We start from the raw sequence: 6,363 nt of genomic DNA, 5'->3' as shown, positions 1-6,363 counted from the left end.
AATCACCCACAACGAACACTGTGACAACGCCTACCTAAATATGACTCTTAATTAGAGGAACGCCAAACACCTGCCTCTAATTAAGAGCCATACCAGGCAACCCAAAAACCAACACAGAAACAGATAACATAGACTGCCCACCCAAAACACATGCCCTGACCTAAACACATACAAAAACAACATAAAACAGGTCAGGACCGTTACACTTATACCATGCATACTATATTATCAAGTGCCTGGAGTATGTACGCTGGAGTCTCCCTTGTGTTGAAGAACAGGCAGAACACATTTTCTAGGCAAATTAGTATGCAAATCATTGATTGCATATATCATTCAGTTAGAAAATGTTACACTCCCAGCACCCACCCATGCAGAATAGCCCTACTTTTTCCAGTGTTACACTTTATCTTTTAGAAATCCAAAGACACCTATAGGCCTACATGGATCTGACAATTGTAACATTCTGAGTGAACGTTTAGTATTATTGAGAACTATTTTGTTTGCTGCAGTGGAATGTATTCATAGCAGTGGCATTTCACCACATAGGCCTGCGTGTCAGACGGGACTCCTGTACGCAGAGAAGACTGTGTGGGGCTGCTTCTCAGTGGGGTCAAACCACCAGTAACATGTGACGGAAAAGCACTGACCACACAATGTGACAGACTGATGGAAAGGAAAGGAGTCTGTGGTCACAAGCAGAGAACAGTCACATGTGTACAGTGGGGTCCGGAAATATTGGATTCCTTGATAAAGACGAGCAAAAAAGACTGTATAAAAAAAAATAATACACATCATTGGTGTGAGTGGCCAAAGACCTCTATTTTCATGACATCTGACCAAAGCACTGCCTGGAATTTGCAAATGGCATTGGCAATTGAATGGAACCTGTACTATGTTCATATGACCTGAAAATAGAGCTCTTTGGCCACCACAACCCGTGGTTTGAATTGAAGCGGGAAGTCCATATACACAGACGAAGGATATCAAGAATCTTGAAATTATAACGGTTTTCTTCCATAGGTGAAGGAGAGGACCAAAGTGCAGCGCGGCTAGTGTTCAACATGTTTAATAAAAGATCAAGTGAACACGACAAACAACTTACAAAATAACAAACGTGCAAAACGATACAGACCGATCTGGTGCAGAACACAAACACAGAGACAGGAAACAAACACCGACAAAATCCCAACACAAAACAAGCCTCCTATATATGATTCTCAATCAGGGACAACGATTACCATCTGCCTCTGATTGAGAACCATATTAGGCTGGACATAGAAACAGACAAACTAGACACACAACATAGAATTCCCACCCAGCTCACGTCCTGACCAACACTAAACAAGCAAAACACATAATAACTCTGTCAGGACGTTACAGAAATATTCTGTATGGGGGAATGGTCTAAGATCCTCCCAATGTGGCATTTCAGAAAAAGGCTCAGTGTCGTAGTCCTTGCAAGGGGAGAGTGCTTGAGTATTGAAAACAGGGTATCCAATTATCGTGAACCCCATATTTTTTTGTTTTACTTGCTAAACAAAATATATTTCACAGAACAATTGTATTAGTATAAAACACTATATATATATTTTTTTTTTGGAGCATACAATATAACTCAGTATTTGTATTATATATTTTATACAGTATTTTTGCTCGGCTTTACCAATGAATCCAAAGATTCTGGACTCCACCGCGTATAAACAATGTATACAGGTCACTATAGGAGGACAAATAAATTATGCACATTGAGCTAATAAAATGGGTAACCTAATGTCTAAATGAGTTCTCCTGCCACATACAGTAAACCGATGTCTATTCAGAGGATGTGCAACAAAACATTTGCTCTTCCTTAATCATGGCCTAAAACCTTCATGTTTTTTTGCAGTTAGCACTTTTTTTATTTGAGAAAATAATGACTAATGTATATATATGATATACTTCTCCCTAGGTAATTACATTTAAATTATTTATCAGACACTTATCTACAGGTGACATCTGGTTATAATCAGAACCGTTGGGCGTTGTGTGTGTGTGTGTGTGTGTGTGTGTGTGGTGTGTGTGTGTGTGTGTGTGTGTGTGTGTGTGTGTGTGTGTGTGGTGTGTGTTGTGTTGTGTGTGTGTGTGTGTTGGTGTATGTATGTGAGTGTGTGTGTAGCCTGTGTGCGTATGATGTTCATTGTGTAAGGGTGGGGAGGTATCAGTGTGTGGATTGTGGGATAGAGTCTATAAGTGTGTATATAATCAGTGCATGACGAGTCAATGCAGATGGATATTTTTCTTAGAGGTAAAGCTGTCTTGGAGCCTGTTGGTTCGCAACATGGTGCTCCGACACTTCTTGCCAGTTGGTAGCGAGAGAACAGTCCATGACTGGTGGCTGCAGTCTTTGATGTTTTTAGGGCCTTCTTCAGACATCTTTGAACATAGGATGCAGGTCAAATAAAGTGTCACCTTCTCTGCTTTGTCAGACAGTTGATTTATTTTAACCTGTCTGATATACTTCTCTAAATATTAAAAAGCAGAAGGCACACACGCACACACCCTAACAATGATTACTGAATAGCTTGACTTCTCTGGCGCCAAAAAGCACAGACACAGTTAGTACGCATACTGTGTTAACAAATGACTCCTGTGTGGTTGAGCATCTGTGATCTCTGTCAGTAGTCACATCCTCCCTAGCCATATATTTACCTTCCTTTATTTTGTACTTCATCTAAAGAGTGCAAGTTGACATTCACTATGCAGCCCCATGGCTACAACTGTAGGCTTTAGCTCTGTGCCAGTGGGTTAATGAGGTCTTGAGTTGCACAGACCACCTGAGTTGATACCTGGGCTTGATGTCATTGCAACCAGTTTTGCGCATATGATATGGTTGGGTTGCACAATGAGAAGCAACACAGCACATATGGTAAATCGTGATACCTTTGATCTTCACATCGGTCTTTTAATAAAGGTTTTGGGACTTTCAAAGCTTGACTCATGGTTCCTCCCACTAGCTTTAGGAATAGTTCTAGATGTGTGTTCACAATCAAATCAAATCAATTCAAACTTGATTGTACATCGCCGAATACAACAAGTGTAACCTTAAGGTGAAATGCTTACTTACAGCCCTAAACCAACAGTGCAGTTCAGAAGATTAAGAAATATTTACCAAATAAACGAAAGAAAAAATAATAAGGAGTAACGAGGCTATATACAGGGGGTAAGGTACTGAGTCAGTGTGCGGGTACGGTTAGTTAAGTAATTTGCACATGTAGGTAGGAGAGAAGTGACTATGCATAGAATAACAGCGAGTAGCAGCAGTGTACAAAACAAATTGGGAGGGGGATGTCAATGTAAATAGTCCAGTGGCCATTTGATTATTGTTCAGCAGTCTTATGGCTTGGGGTAGAAGCTGTTAAAGAGCCTTTTGGTCCTAGAATTGGCGCTCCGTACCGTTTGCCGTGCGGTAGCAGAGAAAACTGTCTATGACTTGGTGACTGGAGTCTTTGACAATTTTATGGGGTTTCCTCTGACACCCCTATTATATCGGTCCTGGATGGCAGGAATTTGGCCCCAGTGATGTACTGGGCCGTACGCACTACCTCTGTAGCGCCTTAAGGTCAGATGCCGAGCAGTTGCCATACTAGGAGGTGATGCAACCAGTCAGGAAGCTCTCAATGGTGCAGCGTAGACCTTTTGAGGATCTGTGGACCCATGCCAAATCTTTCAGTCTCCTGATGGGGTAAAGGTTTGTTGTGCCTCTTCACGACTGTCTTAGTGTGTTTGGACCATGATAGTTTGTTGGTGATGTGGACACCAAGGACTTGAAACTCTCGACCCGCTCCAATACAGCACTTAATGGGGACCAGTTTGGCCCTCCTTTTCCTGTAGTCCACTATCAGCTCCTTTGTCTTGCTCACATTAGGGAGAGGTTGTTGTCCTGGCATCACACTGCCAGTTCTCTGACCTCCTCCCTATAGGCTGTCTCATCCTGTCTATGATCAGGCCTATCACTGTTGTGTCGCCCGGGCAAACTAATGAGGTGTTGGAGTCGTGTTTGGCTACGCAGTCGTGGGTGAACAGGGAGTACAGGAGGAGACTAATTACACACCACTGAGGGGCCCGGTGTTGAGGATCAGTGTGGCAGACGTGTTGTTGCCTGCCCTTACCCCTTGGGGGTGGCCCGTTGTGAAGTCCAGGATTCAGTTGCAGAGGGAGGTGTTTAGTCCAGGGTTCTTAGCTTAGTGATGAGTTTGTGGGCACTATGGTGTTGAACGCTGAGCTGCAGTCAATGAACAGCATTCTCGCATAGGTGTTCATTTTATCCAGGTGGGAAAGGCAGTGTGGAGTGTGTTTGAGATTGCGTCATCTGTGATCTGTTTGGGCAGTATGAGAATTGTTTTTCCTTTTTTGTTGCTTTCCTACCCCTTTTCTCTCCCCCTTCTCTGCCCCTCTTTCCTGTACACACATCATACAAATGTTTACTGAGTGATAACTTGTTTAAAGATAATATTTACCATGATTAATGTGCAGGTGAGTTCATATTTTATTAAATAATTCAAATAAGACCACTAGACTTAGCTTTAAGTGTTATTTACTAAATCATTTCTAAATTAAAACTGATGGGGGCAGTTATTAACGGTATTTAAAAAAGGCCACTTTTCTAAAAAACAACATTTCATGAAATACCAAAAATGTGAAACTGTAGCCATTTATTTCCATTTATAATTTATTTTCCTAAGCAGGACCTTCATCCACATACCAATTCACATACCAATATTTTCCAAATTTAGCTTTTTTTTGTGTCAGCAGTTAGACATGTTCTTATGGGGGGGGGGCTGGTTACCCATTGCACCCTACTTCTGGCTTACCAAAATTGCAATGAGCCTGTCGGTGTGATCGAGGCGTTACTTAATTTTGCAACGCTGGTCGAATGACGGATTCGTAAAGGGAATGTAGCCTCCATTTAAAGATAACTTGAAAACAAAAATATGATGAAAAGTATTACGGTGGAATGGCCGTTGCTTTGGTGTCATGTTTCAGGTAAGACACTCATTCAATCATAAGACATTGTCTGTGTTTGGTGATTTTTCGGAGGAGGCACCGAAAAATTGCGTAAACAAGGTGTAATGGAAAACATGATGACTGTTGTCTATTTAATAGCCTATGTAAAAAAAAAAACATATACATTTTGTATCTGTCCTAACTATATAAACTATTTAAAATCATGCAGCAGTAAAACATATATTGCGGCCAGTTCTGAAGTTATGGTTGGTGCAGCAAGTCACGCATGCAAAGAGCTTTTGTCCTATTTTTTTGCTGGTAAATTTTGACTACGATGAATGTGTTTCTCTATTTTCATAACAAGCTAGGGCTACTGTAGTTTCTGAAAGTTATAATGCGTTAACTATATTTTTGTGATGATGTTTTATTATTAAGCATAGTCCTTTAGCCTAACTTAACAGTTTGATGTGTTTTCAGACACTTGCAAAATAGTGGCAGCTAGATGAGTTTATATAAATAGAATGTGTTTCAACACCTTTATTAAACTGTGTAAAAAGCGATATCTTTTCGAATATTTGTTTTTTTTATTGCCGGGATTTGCTTACCCTGTATAAGCAGGAAAACAATAGACATAGAGAACACAGGAGCACCTGAACTGTCGTCTGTTGAAGAAGGTGTGGACCAAAGCACAGCGTGGTAAGTGTTCATGCTTTTTATTGAAACTGAACACTAAGAACAAAATAACAAGAAAAAACCGAAAACAGTCCTGTCAGGTGCAAATATGGACTTCCCGCTTCAATTCAAACCACGGGTTTGTGTGGCCAAAGAGCTCTATTTTCAGGTCATATGAACATAGTACAGGTTCCATTCCAATTGCCAATGCCATTTAGCAAATTCCAGGCAGTGCTTTGGTCAGATGTCATGAAAATAGAGGTCTTTGGCCACTCACACCAATGATGTGTATTATTTATTTTATACAGTCTTTTTTGCTCGTCTTTATCAAGGAATCCAATATTTCCGGACCCCACTGTACACATGTGACTGTGTCTCTGCTTGTGACCACAGACTCCTTTCCTTTCCCATCAGTCTGTCACATTGTGTGGTCAGTGCTTTTCCGTCACATGTTACTGGTGGTTTGACCCCACTGAGAAGCAGCCCCACACAGTCTTCTCTKYGTACAGGAGYCCCGTCTGASAMGCAGGCCTATGTGGTGAAATGCCACTGCTATGAATACATTCCACTGCAGCAAACAAAATAGTTCTCAATAATACTAAACGTCTACTCAGAATTGTACAATTGTCAGATCCATGTAGGCCTATAGGTGTCTTTGGATTTCTAAAAGATAAAGTGTAACACTGGAAAAAGTAGGGCTATTCTGCA

Source organism: Salvelinus sp. IW2-2015, unplaced genomic scaffold (genome assembly GCF_002910315.2).
Source record: "Salvelinus sp. IW2-2015 unplaced genomic scaffold, ASM291031v2 Un_scaffold1599, whole genome shotgun sequence".
Classification (NCBI taxonomy): Eukaryota; Metazoa; Chordata; class Actinopteri; order Salmoniformes; family Salmonidae; genus Salvelinus; species Salvelinus sp. IW2-2015.
This window is presented reverse-complemented; position numbering follows the sequence as displayed.